A 16,430-nucleotide genomic window follows, 5' to 3' on the forward strand; every position below is an offset into this window, starting at 1 on the left:
AAAGGTAATCAAACAGGGCGACCAAGGCAGTTTCCATCCCATAACACAGCCTGAAACCCGACTGAAATGGATCTAGATAATCCATTTCATCCAGGAGACTCTGGAGCTGCTCAGCCACCACACATTCCAACACCTTGCCCAAAAAAGGGAGGTCCGGTACTGGTTGGAAGTTGTTCACTAGACCTGGGTCCAGATTAGTTTTTTTTTTAGGAGTGGGCGAATCACTGCCTCCTTTAATGGGGCAGGGACCACTCCCTCTCTTAATGAGGAGTTGATGACCTCCAGGATGCAGGTGCGAACTCCCCTGGCAGATTCCTTTATTAGTCATGATGGGCAAGGGTCGAGTTGCATAGTGGTGGCCTGAACCAATCCAAGCACCCTGTCCACATCCTTGGGTCGTAACAACTGAAACTCATCCAATAAATTATGACATAAGTCTGGAGCACTGGGCACAACCATAGGCTTTGTATTAGCAGTGGTGTCCAACTCTCTACGAATCTGAGCAATTTCCCCTCAAAGTGTGTAACAAATTCATTACATCAAGCCACTGAGCAGTCCGGAACCTACACTGAACCATTAGGCTGAAGAAGGTCCCAGACCACTCGAAATAGCTCTGCTGGACGACATGCCGAGGAAGCAATACGAGTGGAGAAATGCTGGCATTTCGCCAGCTTTATCGCCACAGAGTAGGCCCGATAATGGGCTCTAAGCTGTGTTTGGGTCATAGTTGCAGCGATATTTCCTCCATCTGCACTCAAGCCAATTGTTTCATAGCCAGAAGCTCCTCTGTGTACCATGGAGCCATATAGGCTCTGCGGGCAGGGAGACGGTGCCACAGCTTTATTGTATGCAAGTCTTATTCCCTTTAAGAAGCTTCCAGTCAAAGTATAATTTTTGTGTTTATCATCTGCTTACAAAAAGTAATTGCAATTCCCCCTCCCCCAACAAATACTCAGCCTCAAGCACCAGCTTTTATGGATTGGTCACTATTGTGAATGTAATCGATACCACTGCCTCAAGTAGACTGGCAATAGTGCTATGTCCTCATTCAGGATAAATTAGATGGGCATTTAAGAGTGAAGAAAATGCAGTAGTTCCTGGCATTCCTTCTTTATCCTCTCTCTTAAACTGATGTTCTAAATGTGTAAGCTTTACTTAAGACCAACGAGCAACATAGAATTGCATCCACAGTTTCTTATTTTCTTTTTCACTTGTGTTCATTGTTGACTTACATCATGGGTTACTGTTTATTCTCAAAGTCCAACATTTTGAATCAACAGGGCTGTGATGCCATTTTCAGTTCCAAACAACTATATACAGAGGGTGAGAGCAATTGCACATTATAAAGTAATTTTTAAAGAGGAAGGGGAAGGGATGTGTCCTTAACAGGAAGAACTGTGTGATTTGCCTAACAGAAAGAGGGATGTTCTGATTTCTGCTGAAGGCTATAAGTAGCAACTATGAGTTCGGGGAGGACTTTTTGATTCTTCACTCCGGGCAGAGCATAAACAGGGAGTTTGCCATGGGAGTTCGCCAGGGGAGGCCAAAGGGGAGTCTCCTAACAATTTTTTTGTTTCCCTGGCTATATATACTACTACATTTTGTCTCCCTGGGTATATGTACTACTACATTTAAACAAACAAAACAAGAGGGAGAGGCATCCTAAACAAACAGTTGAAAGTAAAAATGCTAGAAGAGATTATGGAGGGTGGAGAGAACTCAGTTGTGGTTACCTGCGAAATTTGTGCTATGTTTGTCTTTCTTCCTGAGTGCAAAATGTTGTATACATGTAACAAGTGTAAACTGGTGGCACTGTTAGAAGAGAAAGTCAGAGACCTGGAGCAGCGAGTAGCCACACTCAAGGCTATAAGGGAAGATGAAGCCTACATTGATAGAAGTCTTCAGCAGCAGCAGCTGTCAGAGGGGGCACTGCTGATGGAAGAAAACCAAAACATTGCAGTGGAAGAAAATGCTGTAGAGGCTACAGACGTAGTGGAGGAACCACCATGGAAAAGAATTACAGTTAGAAACAAAAGAAGGAGAAGACACTCTTTCCTGGTAGAACTACAAAACTGCTTTCAGTTACTTGAAGAAGAGTCTGTTGGACAGGACGCAGAGGAGACCCCACAGGAGGACATGAGTAGGGCTGAAGTGCAGCAAAATATAGTCGCTGAACCCACACCCTACAAAAAAAGAAGAAGAGGAGAATAGTTGTAGTAGGGGACTCCCTGCTACGTGGAATTGAGACCAAAATTTGCCGGGAGGATCCATGGACTTGCCAGGAGTGCTGTCTCCCTGGAGGATGAATAAGGGATGTGATGGAAGGATTGGCATAACTCATAAACCCTACAGATACATATCCCTTTCTTCTTGTACATGTGAGAACAAATGACACAGCCAAGAGGAGCTACCAAGAAATCACATTGGACTTTGAAGCTCTGAGAAGGAAATTCAAGGACTTTGGGGCCCAGATAGTTTTTCTTCCATCCTACATGGTGCTCAGAAGAGGAATTGAAAGAGAAAGGAAGATCCTTTGGGTGAATGACTGGCTACAAAGGTATGTCAATGAAGGATGGCTAGCAAGAGACAGCTTGCATCTAACAAGGACTGAGAAGGATGTGTTTGCCCACAGTATGAAGAATTTCATCAGGAGGGCTTTAAACTCAATTGGAAGGCAGAGGGAGATGCAAGCACAGAGCTAAGGGTAGATGAGCCTACCTGAAATCTTGAAACAGACATGTTTTCACCTCTAGCGAACCAAGTAGCCATGGCTGATTTCTTTGAATCTTTTCTCATGTAAGTTGATATGTACCTACGTATGTGTATCCAGCCTAATGCCCTGATCATACATTCAACTGACTATAGAATTTGGAGGAAGCCCTTCAATGCTTTCAAAATACAGCTTTGAGTTTAAAAAGAACATATGTCTTTTGCAAACAATGAAAGTGGTCTACCTTGGATATTTAGTGTCAGATTCTATAAAATATACTTTTATGGGCTGCAATTGTCAGAACCCACACACCCTCAATAAGAATGGTGGTGGACATACTGCTTGGATTCTGTGAACTGTACTCTAAAATATCACTTTTCTAATCTCTGCTATTTGCACATAACGTATTCAGCTCTTTGATGAGAAGGCAAGGTCTACTGACCAAACCCCAGTACTTTGTGATGATGTGTGCCCGAAACAAACATAGTTAGCATTCTTAATCTTTTATGGGAGATTCTGAACATGCATTTCAATAGGTCTGGGTTTATATACAGCAGTGTTCAGAATCCTGCTGCTGTTCACATAGGCACTGTACTGTATAATTTTCCATAGCAAATTGCAGTTGATTCATGAGGTGCTGGGACATGTCCTGGTCGTGTGCCTGGACACACACCAGATTGCACAAATGACATGCATATAGCACCTTGTCAATTTGCTGCAATTAGCCTTGGCAAGCTGCATAAACCTTGCATGAGCACCAGAAAGGTTCAAGCCAATATACTATATTTCTGGTCAAATAATTGCTGTCTAGATGCATTATAACTCATTGCGGGGTTTGCTTGGGGAAATGGAAGATTTGTCTGTCTGCACAGGTTGCTTGTCCTTGTATTGGCCAAAATCCCATTGGTACAAATGTATATCAGCAAAAGCTGATGATTCATCGGCTGGCACTGATGAATTTTAATTTAAATTTATTGACAAGTTCGTATTCTCTTGCTTCAAGTTCTGAAGCTCCCTAGGACTTCCTTTTGTCCCAGGAGTCTTTGGAGGCCTCAGGACACTGGGTTGGGTAGCCTTTAGTAGCCAAAAGTTGATGCCAGATTGCTACAGACAGCAACCCAGTGGCAATTTTTGATCATTATTTTTTATTATCAGACAACTCTCACTGTGTAAATTTAGTATGACACTATCTGTGTGTACTCTATGACCTCCTGGGATTGAGAAAATGGTTTTATATTTTATGATATACAGCTCTAACAAGATTAACTCAGTGTCTAGTCTTATCCATAATCTATCAAATCATAAGCAGCCATTCAAACATCTATATGTCTATGTGGCCCTAGCACAAAAAGTGCTCTTTTGGTTAACACAAGTATGAACAAAACAGTAACCTTTGACCAAATGAATGAATGAAGCTAAATAAGCAGCAAACATTAAGTATCTCATGAAAGTTGGTAGATCTCTATGTGCTCCATTAATTAAAGCACTATAGTTAATAAGGATTCTTCAACTTAACAGACTGAATGTTTCTCCATTAAAGATACTTTTCTCTTTACATTTTGATCTATTTGGCAGGGCCGTGTGATGTTCAGATGAAATGATCTGCAATTAGCCTGTAAGTGACATTTTACTAATTCATGGGAATCTTAAAGTGTTGGAAATTCTGAGCTAGATGAAAGATTTCCTGCTATTCATAGAAATGTCCAATGGCCTCAGAGTGAGTTTTCCATTATCATTCAGCAGTGATGCACAAAAAAGATGCTTCCACCATAGTTGCTGTTCTAAAGTGATTTGAAAGTGTTGTGCTACTACAAAGCCATAGATTTGCCTACAGAGCCAGATGATGAAGATGAACTGACATTTCAAGTCATCCTAGTTATTTTTATACTATTACTTAGTTTAATGGCACATTCATTTAAACTGAAAGTGTGATAACAGTAAGGTTTAATTTTAAAAATCAATAACCCATTAACAAGTTATTGCTGTAACTACCTGGTTTTCCAGATTAATCCCCTGTTGTTGGAAAAGAGGGAACTTTGCTTCCAAAGGAAATAGTTATACCTATAGATCTTTTTTTTCTTTAAAGATTATTTTATGTGCTTGCTTGGTTGAAATGTCAGAGACACAGAATTATCAAGTCATTGACCTATAAGTTACAAATCTTTTGCCTTTGCTGTAGCTTCCACAGTTCTGGGAAAATTCTGACGCAGATTATAAATCAATCACTCTGCAAGCATCTTGAAAACAATGCAGTAATAACTAGAAGCCAACAGGGATTTTTCAAGAATAAATCTTGACAGACTAATTTTATCTCACATTTTAATTGGATAACCTTCCTGGTAGATAGTGGGAAAGTTGTAGACATAATATATCTTGACTTCTGCAAAGCCTTGGACAAAGTGCCCAATGATATTCTGATTAGCAAGCTAACTAGCTGTGGGCTGGATATAACAGGTGTCAGGTGGATACACAGTTGGTTATAGTATCATACTCTGAGAATGCTTGTCAATGGCTCCTTCTCAAACTGTGAGGAGGTAATGAATGGGGCACCTCAAGGCTCAGTCCTGGGGCTGGTACTCTTCAACATTTTTATGAATGACTTGGAAGAGGGATTGCAGGGAATACTTAGCAAATTTGCAGATGGTACAAATATGGGTGGAATAGCTAATACCTGGAAGACAGAAACAAAAATAAAAAAGATCTGGATAGGCCTGAGCACTGGGCTGAAAACAACAGACTGAAATTTAAATTTCTACACCTAAGGGGAAAAAACTAAACGCACAATTGTAAGATGGGGGAATACTTGGCTCAGTAATATTGTAAGCCCTAAGGATCTTGGAATTGTTGTAGATCAAAAGCCGAATATGAGACAAAAGTGGAATGTTGACAAGTTTATATCCTCCAGCACACATTTTTTTAGCCTATGGCTATTTCTCTCCAATTGACTATCCATATCTCTGTTTCAAATACTACCTACCTTCTTTGCTATACATTTTTGCTTCAAGAGTTTCATTGTAAAGTTTTGTGGGCTTGTGCAGGGCTTATGCACTTTGTCTCCTGGAATTAGATAACTGCCCAGCTGCCCATGCTTGAACTGTTTTAAGAGCACTGCTCTCTGAAGCTGCATGGCAGATCTGTGCATGCCCTTGCTGTGCCTGTTCTTGTTTTCCTTTAAAGTAAGCTCCATTGCTTTAAAATAAAATTTGCATTATGAGAGGGATCAGATATTGTTTCTTCTTGTTCTAAGCAAGTTAGGCTCCTGGTCAAATTCCTATTTTTAAGGCTCTACTGGCCGTTTTTGGCTAACAAATGTTGTTGTTTCCCTGTGGCGTGTCAGATCTTCCCATCCTGGCAATGTTGTACTTGCGGTTAACTGGCTGCATTTGCAGAACCCTATACAAGCCTTTTCCTTTAATACAGAAGGCTGTGGGATACTGCCATGCTCATGATATCATGGAAGGGATGGGGCTTACTTACGCCCCATGGATGGTTCTCAGTCCTGTCCACAGTTTAACTCTGCACAAGGCCATGGTTATCTCAAGCAATTTGTTGAAGACAAAAATTGTGACTATAATGATATGTAACCATGCACATTACTAAATTTAAATCTGGGCCTATTGATGTTAGGCAGGGCAGAGTATGTTTCCAATAGAGATTCAAATACCTTCTGAATTGTTCTTGTGGAGCCCAACATTCTCTCCATTGACACAAACAGGCTTACAGTCATGGAAGGATGTGCTGGATAGGATTCAAAGAAGCCCAACTGTGCAATGCCTCATGGTGCAAATAGAACAGACAAAGATGACTATGTTCCTGATTTTTTCACTACCTTTTGAAAAACACATACACTTCAACAGTGAACACAACAGTGGGATTGCTCACCAAGAACAGTGTTTCAGATATATGCTTTGTGATGCTCCAGGCATAGTAGGACCAGTATCTGTGGGGAGGGGAGAGGTTAACTTGATATAGAGCAGTCTCCCCCTGTTCAGACTGTTTCATCTCCTCAATTAAAGTGGTGAAAAGGGCAGAGAAGTTAACATGATCCAGACACGAGCTCTGACCAGCAGAAGAACAATTTATATGTATTTAGCAGGCTCTGTGACAGATGAAAAGGTGAGGTGGGAAGACGCTGTAGCCTATGTACCTAATTCAATCAATAAGAGGTTGAAGTGTGGCCTGCAAAGATTCTTGGTCTCCCCACATCATGCTCCCTCATGCTATCCAGTCTGCAGAGTGTTGTGAAGGAGAAATCTAGCCACCCACCCCAATATGGTTCCTTGCTCCTGAGACAGCTAATTTTGCCAAGTGTGAAGAGGGAACCATGCTGAATGATTACATGAGGATACAGGGTTTTACCACCAAATGGCCAGTTTTAATGAGAGTCTCATGGTTCCCATAACAGAAAAAAAAACCCCACAGAATCAACACTCAGTAATGTTAGGAACACAGGAAGAGCTAAAAAATCAAGTATTTTTCTTCTACAGCTGCAGGCTGGAGTTAATCTCTGAAAGCAAGAGACTAAATTCCTGCTCGCTTGAATTCATTGGAATAAAAATCATCCTATACTTTCTTGTCCAGTGAAATGTTTTCAGTGTGGGAGTGAGTATCCCGATTACATTGACAAATGGTCCATTATCAGATTAATAGGAAATGTGAATACTGCATGAAATGGGACATGCCTTTCACCTAGGTAAACAGCAAGCTCTGCCTGCCATATTCCAGTTAACGCAACAGTCTATTCATACTTCAGCTGCAATGAGATGACTTGTGTATGACAGATCTCATTCCATTATGGACTGGGCTATCTGAAATCAGTAAAGGTTTGGATTAAAGCCTATTACACTGAACTCATGAGTGCTTCTGAGAGGTAAACTCCACTCCGTTATGTTTCCGTTTGTCCTACAAGTAAGAGTCTGATGCGTAGACTCAAATCAAATTATATTAATCAGAGCTGTCAAAAGTAGCAACTGGGAATCAGAAGCTGGAATTGCACTGAAAATACACCTGTAGTCATTTGGAAAAGGCTCTCTGACATATCTACTCTGACAAAGATGGCCTTCACCTTTCTTTTGTCTTCATCCCTCTCTCCCTCTCTTCTTCTAATTCCTGTTCTGTAGTGATGGATGAAACTAGTCTTCATAGAGTCATAGAATAATAGAGTTCAAAGGGGGCTATAAGGCATGTTGCTCACCACCTCCTGAGGTAATTGGTTCCATTGTCAGACCGCTCCAACAGTTAGGAAATTCTATGTATTCTATATCCTTGTAACTCAAGCTGATTATTAAGTGCATTCTGGATGATCAAGAACAGATCCTGTCCCTCCTCTGTATGACAAATTTCCAAATTTTTGAAGAGTGCTATTACATTTCCCCCTCAGTCTTCTTTTCTCAAGGCTAAACATGTTCTGTTGATTCAGTCTTTCCTCCAAGGGCTTGGTTTACAGTCCCCAGATCATCCTTGTTGCCTTCCTCTGAACTTATTCCAGTTTGTTGGCAACTTCTTAAAATGTGATGTTCAGAACTGAACAAAGTACTCAAGATGAGGCCTAAGCATGTATGAAATTTTTACACATTTTGTGATTTGAGACATACATAAGAAAATGTGGACCAAGGATTATCATTGTTACATACAGCACTGATGTTACCTGTCTGTCATGGGTTTGGAGGGAAAGTTCCATCCTATGGGGAGTGGAAGGCGGGACATCAGGAGGAGGGGCTGTACTGTATATATATGTGGAGTTTGTGAGAAGAAGCTGGAGGAGAGCTGAAGGAGAAGCTGAGAGAAGAAGCTGGTGTGGGAGTCTGTGTGTCAGACAGGGTACTACTGTGTGTCAGTCAGTACCAACCTGATAGGTTCAGGTGTCTTTATGGGTAGCCAGAACTGATAGGTTCAGGGTCTGTGCTTTATTGAAAGGTGTTCTGTGTGAACCAAACTGGTGTATGTATGATTGAGACTAAGCCACGTTACTGTATCTTATTCACTTGATCATTTTATTTTCCCTGTGTGTTATTTAAATAAACCCTATTCCTTTATTTGTTAAAAATCCATCCCTGGTCTGTGTGACTTCTTATAGGGAATGGTTGGTGGCAGCTTAGTGAAACTGTGGCATATCCCAGTAGGTCTGGGGTTGTCACATTGATTGGTGTCCAGCGTGTGGGATACGACTGGTCCAGTTGTCCAGTGGTCCAGCAAAGCCTTGGCAAGTGTGCCCAGAGCAAGGGGGGTCTAGTCAGGGACAATCTGAGAGCGCGTAGGTAATCTTCTAGGCTTACCTCACGGGGAGGTACACTAGTGGAAGAACGTGTGACCTCAGATTGGGGACCAGATTAGGGAGCTCTGAGGCAACCTGTTTTGGCGGGAAAAAGCTGAGGCAAAGCTGAGGGAAGTAGCAGTGATCTAGCTTGTCTGCTGAGAGGCCTAGCAGAGGGGGGTAGACTCTGGCTGGCAACAGTTGCAAGTTAGTGCTGAAGAACAGCAGCAATCTATAGAAGGCTGGTTCTGAGGCAAAAGAGAGGGAAAAAAAGTGGTTGCTTTATTTTGAGGCTTGACTTTTGAAAGCAGCCTGTTCTGGGGGGGGATTATGCCCTTGACTCGAAGCCAAATGGCAGAAATGGGTGAAGCGAGGGAACCCCAGGTAGACCAAGGTTCTGAGGATGAATTTGGCTCAGTGCAGGATGACAGCACGGGAGAACAGAACCCAGAACTCAGGAAAATGCTCATAGCCCAACAGCATGAACTGAGGGTGAGGGAAATGGAGGAAAAGGAAAGAGAGAAACAAAGACAATTTGAATTGGAATTGCAGAGAGAGAAAATGGCGTTTGAGTTAAGAAAACTGGAACTGATGAATCAGAATAATAATAACAATAGAGATTCTGAGGGGGGCCAATTGTCTAAAACTGACCTGAAGAAATTCCCTGTATACCACAAGGGAAATTGCCCTGAGGTGTTCTTTTCCCTCGTGGAAAGAGCATTTGTGGACTTCTCAGTAAGGGAAACTGAGAAGATGACCATCATGCGATCTTTAATCAGTGGCAGCCTGGCAGAAGTCTACGCAGAGATGCCAGAGGAGCTACTAAAAGATTTCGCAGAGTTTAAAAAGCTGGTGTTTGCCAGACATGGGATAAATGCGGAACAGCTGAGGCAGAGATTCAGGTCACTCACCAAGAAACCAGAGCAGACTTTTACCCAAGTGGGGGCCCAACTGGTGAGGCTGCTAGAGAAATGGCTGTCACAGGAGGGGACAGAGACCTACCAGCAGCTCAAAGACCTGATAGCGCTGGAAAAGTTTTATTCAGTCCTGCATGGGGAACTGAAGTTCCAGGTGAGGGAAAGGAAACCGAAATCTGTGGCCGAAGCGGCCGAAATCGCAGATTTTATTTCCCAAATAAGAAAGCCCTTAGGTGAGGGGAAATCTATAGGTAAACCTAAAGAAACCTACAGCAAGTACTCTCAGGGACCAGGGAAAAACCAGCAAGTGGGAGGGACCCATGGTGAAGGGAAGCCCTCAGACACGAAACAAAGACCTCAGATTTTGGAGGGAAAACCAAAACAAGATGAGAAAGACTCAAAATACAGAAGAAAATGTTATTTCTGTCAAGGAAAGGGCCATCTAATCTCAGAGTGTGAGAAATTAAAGCAGCTAAAAGGAAATATGCCTCATGATTTGAGTGGAACCAAGCCAAAAGCTGTGTTCTGTGTCCAGAAAGAGCAAAGCTCCTTGCCACTGAGGGAGCCTGTTGCCATGGCTACTCAATCTGGAACAGTTACATCTGCTGATCAGGCTGGGGAAAATGGTCCTCTTGTGGAGGTCAAGCGCTGCTTGCTAGTGAGAACAGATTCACAGTTGTTTGAAACAGCAGGGGTGGACGTAGGAATACTTGACCATCAGTATAGGGGGCTGAGGGATACTTGTTCCCAGGTGACCCTGTGCCATCCAGATATTATTCCTAGGGAGTATATAATCCCGAATGAGAGCATGAAGGTGGCAGGGATTGAGGGGCAGGTGATCTCGCTGCCAGTAGCTGAGGTACCTGTGAACTTTCAAGGCTGGGGGGGAGTTTGGCGGCTAGCGATTTCATCGACTCTGCCAGCAGCCGTGCTCGTGGGAAATGACCTGGCTGAACATGTGAAACGGGTGCTAGTGATTACACACTCACAAGCCACCACGGGGACAGTTCAAGGGGGTATTGGAGAGCCCGAGACGGAAGCAGAGGGGAGTTCAGAAGCTGTGGTGGAAACCTTAACCACAGACAGCCGATTTGGCCAAGAGCAAAAGGCAGACGCCACTCTCCAAAAGTGTTTTGAACAGGTGACAGACGCCCAGCTAACACCTGAAACCCCAGTGAGATTTCGAGAGAAAAAGGGAATTTTATATAGAGAGACCCTGAGGAATATCTCAAAAGGGGGAGATGGGATCAGAAGTCAGCTAGTGGTACCTGAAAAGTATCGCCCCATGATCTTACAAAGGGGGCACTCTGACATGTTTGCTGCGCACTTAGGGGTGAACAAAACACAGCAGAGAATCACACAGAATTTTTACTGGCCTGAAATAGGGAAGCAGATCAAGGAGTTCTGTAAACAATGTGATGTGTGTCAGAGGCAGGGGAATAACCGTGACAGGACCAAAGCAAAGTTGTGCCCTTTGCCTGTGATTGACACTCCGTTCAAATGCATAGGGGTGGATATTGTGGGACCTTTGCCCAAGGCCACAAAGAGGGGGAACCGGTTCATTCTCACCATTGTGGACCATGCCACGAGGTACCCTGAAGCCATACCCTTGACTAACATTGAAACTAACACAGTGGCAGATGCCTTGGTGGGGTATATGTCCAGGATGGGATTTGCCTCAGAAATAATCACAGATTTGGGCGCATCGTTTACATCGAAGCTCATGAAACGGTTATGGCAAATCTGTGGAATTAAACACAAGGAAACCACTGCCTATCACCCTGAAAGTAATGGGTTAACGGAGAAGTTCAATGGGACTCTAATGCGCATGATTAGGGCTTACTTGGCAGAGAATCCAAACAATTGGGACCAGAAGCTGCAATCCCTTTTGTTTGCTTATCGATCAGTGCCACAAGCCAGTACTGGGTTCAGTCCGTTTGAACTTTTGTTTGGGAGAAGGGTGAAAGGGCCCCTTGATTTGATCAAACAAAATTGGGAGCAGATCACCCAGGATGACCCACAAGACGTTGTAACATATATAGACTCTTTAAGGAATGACCTAAAGAGAAACCTAGAGCTAGCAGCAGAGACCCTGCAAGCTCAAAAGGTCAGAAAGAAAGCTTGGGATGACCAGAAAGCCAGGGAGAGGCACTTTGACCCAGGGGAGGAAGTGCTTTGGCCTAGGCCCTGCAAAGAGAACAAACTGCAGCTGGGTAGCCCAGAAATAAAATACTTGGGTCACATAGTAGGGGGAGGAGTGATAAAACCCCTAGAGGCCAAGATAGAAGCAGTTCGTGATTGGCCTAGACCCAACACCAAGAAAAAGGTCAAATCATTTCTTGGGTTGGTGGGCTACTACAGAAAGTTCATCCCGAGGTTTAGCGAGATTGCGACTCCGCTGACCGATTTGACGAGGAAGAAGACTGATGACCACATCCCGTGGACCAGCGACTGTGAGGAGGCGTTCCAGAGGTTGAAGGAGGCCCTCATCAACTATCCAGTGCTGCGTGCTCCAGACTTCGACCGGGAGTTCATCATATACACCGATGTGTCTAACAGCGGGGTAGGAGCAGTTCTTTGCCAGGAGGATGAGAATGGTGACCAGCATCCAGTGTCCTACCTGAGTAGGAAACTCCAGAAAGGTGAGAGACATTTGGCAACCGTGGAAAAGGAGTGCCTGGCCATAGTCTACGCGATCCAGAAGGCCAAGCCTTACATCTGGGGAAGACATTTTATTCTGTGCACTGACCATTCACCACTGCAATGGTTAAAGACAATGAAATCCCACAATAGCAAACTTATGAGGTGGGCTTTAAACCTGCAGGACTATGACTTTGAAGTGAAGGTGGTCAGAGGGTCAGTGAACTGTGTTGCTGACGCCTTATCAAGAAGACCCGAAGAATGAAGACGGCGAAAGAAACATGGACTATGTATATATTTTGGTGACCAAAGGTTGAATGTATCTGTTTATTAAACATGCCTGGTTTGTATGAATAAAGGTAATTTGATGTATTGTAAATGGTAAATGTTTAAATGCCTAATAGATATGGTTATCCTAGTGTAAGTATAAGTAAGTATGGTATTGTATGTTATTGTATAACTGGTTTTGTATGTTTTGGATCCAGGTTGTTTTTTGGAGAAAAGCACGTTAGCTTTCCCCCTACAAAACAACTTATAAAGAGGGGAGGTGTTACATACAGCACTGATGTTACCTGTCTGTCATGGGTTTGGAGGGAAAGTTCCATCCTATGGGGAGTGGAAGGCGGGACATCAGGAGGAGGGGCTGTACTGTATATATATGTGGAGTTTGTGAGAAGAAGCTGGAGGAGAGCTGAAGGAGAAGCTGAGAGAAGAAGCTGGTGTGGGAGTCTGTGTGTCAGACAGGGTACTACTGTGTGTCAGTCAGTACCAACCTGATAGGTTCAGGTGTCTTTATGGGTAGCCAGAACTGATAGGTTCAGGGTCTGTGCTTTATTGAAAGGTGTTCTGTGTGAACCAAACTGGTGTATGTATGATTGAGACTAAGCCACGTTACTGTATCTTATTCACTTGATCATTTTATTTTCCCCGTGTGTTATTTAAATAAACCCTATTCCTTTATTTGTTAAAAATCCATCCCTGGTCTGTGTGACTTCTTATAGGGAATGGTTGGTGGCAGCTTAGTGAAACTGTGGCATATCCCAGTAGGTCTGGGGTTGTCACAATCATATTTTGATCCATTCATTTGTTTGAAAATTAAAAAAATAGATCACATTCAAATGCAAACTGAACAATTTGCTCTTTCATCCCTGTTGTTTTGTTTTTGTGTTTTATTATACTATAAGCTGGGTGGAAAGAAGAGAGGAGTCATATTGGGAGGAGTGGGGATGTAGGGTGTTAGTGAAGAAAACCAGAAGGTGGAGATGTGTAAACATTGTGTTCTCCCTTAGCTTCTCTTTTTTAGCCAAAATGAAAATATCTGGAGCTGAGATTTTGAAAATAAATACTGTGCAAATATTCTTGGGAAGGAAGTTGGCAACTTAAAGTCACTGCTGTGAATTTATTTATTTATTTTATTTATTTATTTTATTTATATCCCGCCTATCTAACACTCAATATTTGCTCTTTATATTGGGATAAATTCTCATTAAAGGTCAGAAAATAACCAGTTCGTTGCTGATAAAATAATATTGCATTTGATTGACATGACAGTTTTCATAAAGTTACACCCCCACAGAAGATAATCAGAGGGATATTTAATTTTTTCCAGTCATAAGTTCATGTCACTTATGCATGCAAGTATATAATTGCCACTGTGGTGGACATAAAACAGGAGGTGGTCACAGTTCTCTCTCAAGTAACATTTAAATCAGATCACCACGAAATAAAGCATGCTGGTATAGAATTAATAGCATTGTTTCAGGGGAAAATGTTTTTGGTTTTGATATCACTAGAATTTAAACATGTTAGAGTATCAATATATGAATGGGTATAAAATCATTTGCACACTGAAGTACTTTGTTAATGCATGTTCCTATTTTATATGCACACACAAACTCATAAGTGTACACATGTGGGTGGACACATCAAACATGGCTGTGAAGACATGTTTTTCTGAAGTGTAGTAAACATAGAACAAACTATATGTTGACAAAGTAAGGAAATTATATACTTTGGATAAGGAAAATTGGCTGAGAAACAATTAAGAATGATTCAAATTTCCTATATCACAAAATGAATATTTCAGGCTGTTTCTTTTGACTTTGTGGATCATGAACAACTATATAATAATAAATAATAAATGCATGCTGTCACGTCATGTCTGAAATATGTTGACCACTTCCAGAGTTTTTAGGTCTAGAGTAGAGATGGGTATGAATATAAAAATGGATTGGTTTTTCTGACAAATATAGCTGATTTGTTAAATATTCATTGATTCATATTTGTGGGTTCCAGAGACCCCCGCGAATACAAAGGGACAAATATTTACCTGTTTTTATCCATCCTTTGTATTAAAACAAACAAACAAAAAAACCCATTCTGCCTTCCGGCTGCCTATCAGCTGATTGGCAGCAGAAATGCAGCCACCACCCCACACAGCCACCCAATACCACAGCCTACCCCATCCCCTTCCTTTCCGTACCTTAGTTCCCACGCCACGCCAACCCACCCCCACCAACACCCTCTTACTTTAATCGTTGCTGCTGAGGTCTTCTAGCCTCAGAGCCACGCTTTAGCCTGCCTTAAGGGAATCCAGGCTGCCCTTTGCAAAACATGGCAGCTGCAGCTTCCCTACCCTAAATTAAGCCACAGCCGCCATCTTTGCAAAGGGCAGCCAGTCTCCCTTTTTACACGCTGTGGCTGCGAAGGCCTGATGGAGACCTCGGAGTTAGCTATTAAGGTAAGGCGGTGTCAGTGGGAGTAGGGTGGGGGCTAAGGTAGGGAAAGGACAGGAGTGGGGGTAGGCTGTTGGGGTGGCTGGCTGTGTGTGTGTGTGGGTGGCTGCCAATTGGCTTCTGATCAGTTGATTGGCGGCCGGTAAGCAGAATGGGCTTCTGAGCCATGTGGTAAACTCTCCTGGGGGGACTCAATTTGTGGGTGAATAACTTGGATGGCCGATATCCAATCTTCACCAAAGTTGGTAGGTGTGTTGGGGAAAGACATAGGAACCTCTGTTGTGATTCAGGAGTCTCTAAGTACCTGGGGAGAGCTTTCCTGGGGTTGTCCTCTTTGTTACTATATAACTTGGGGGGTCCGTGATCCAATGTTCACCAAACTTTCAGGAGTTGTAGAAAAGCGTCTGAGGAATTGGTGTCTCTAGGTGGGTGGGGGCCAGTGTTATAGCCATTTAAAGTGCAGACAAATCAACGGGTCGATTCGTTGAAGAATAACAAATTCGTATTTGTTGATCCGTTAACCTTGATGAATAACGGATCAAAATGAATCACCATTTTTTAATTTTTCCCTGCCACACACCCCCAGTTCCCCTGATTATTCTTCTACACAATCCAGGTTCACTTTCGCGTATGACATTTACTTTTCAACCCTTTTCGCTGCCAGCAGATTTATTCCTCACTATATAAAATATGACTCCTAAATCACAGTTATCCAATATACATTGGACCCTCGACTTACAGATGGCTCAACTTACAGACTTTTCAAGTTACAGACTTCTCTGGCCGCAAAATTTAGATTCGACTTGCAGCCAGAGAATCGACCTACAGACCAGAAAAAAAAAACCAAAATGGAACAAAAATGAAACAAAAACGGCTGGTTAAGGGATTAATTGGTCTCCAATGCATTGTAGGTCAATGGAGACTCGACCTACAGACTTTTCAACCTGCAGCGACCGTTGCAATACAGATTAATTCCATGGGGTCCACTGTAACAATGTTTATTTATGTGTTTATAAATAAATCATATAAAGTGAATCATGGATGGTCTTATTTTATTCATTCAATATATTGTGCTTTGATAACATTTATATTTGCTTATGAAGAATCATTTTAATCAAAGTATTTATTCATTTCTTATCTTATTCTCTATCTCTCTATTACTCTTCTCTAACACA

This window comes from Pogona vitticeps, chromosome 2 (genome assembly GCF_051106095.1).
Source record: "Pogona vitticeps strain Pit_001003342236 chromosome 2, PviZW2.1, whole genome shotgun sequence".
Lineage (NCBI taxonomy): Eukaryota > Metazoa > Chordata > Lepidosauria > Squamata > Agamidae > Pogona > Pogona vitticeps.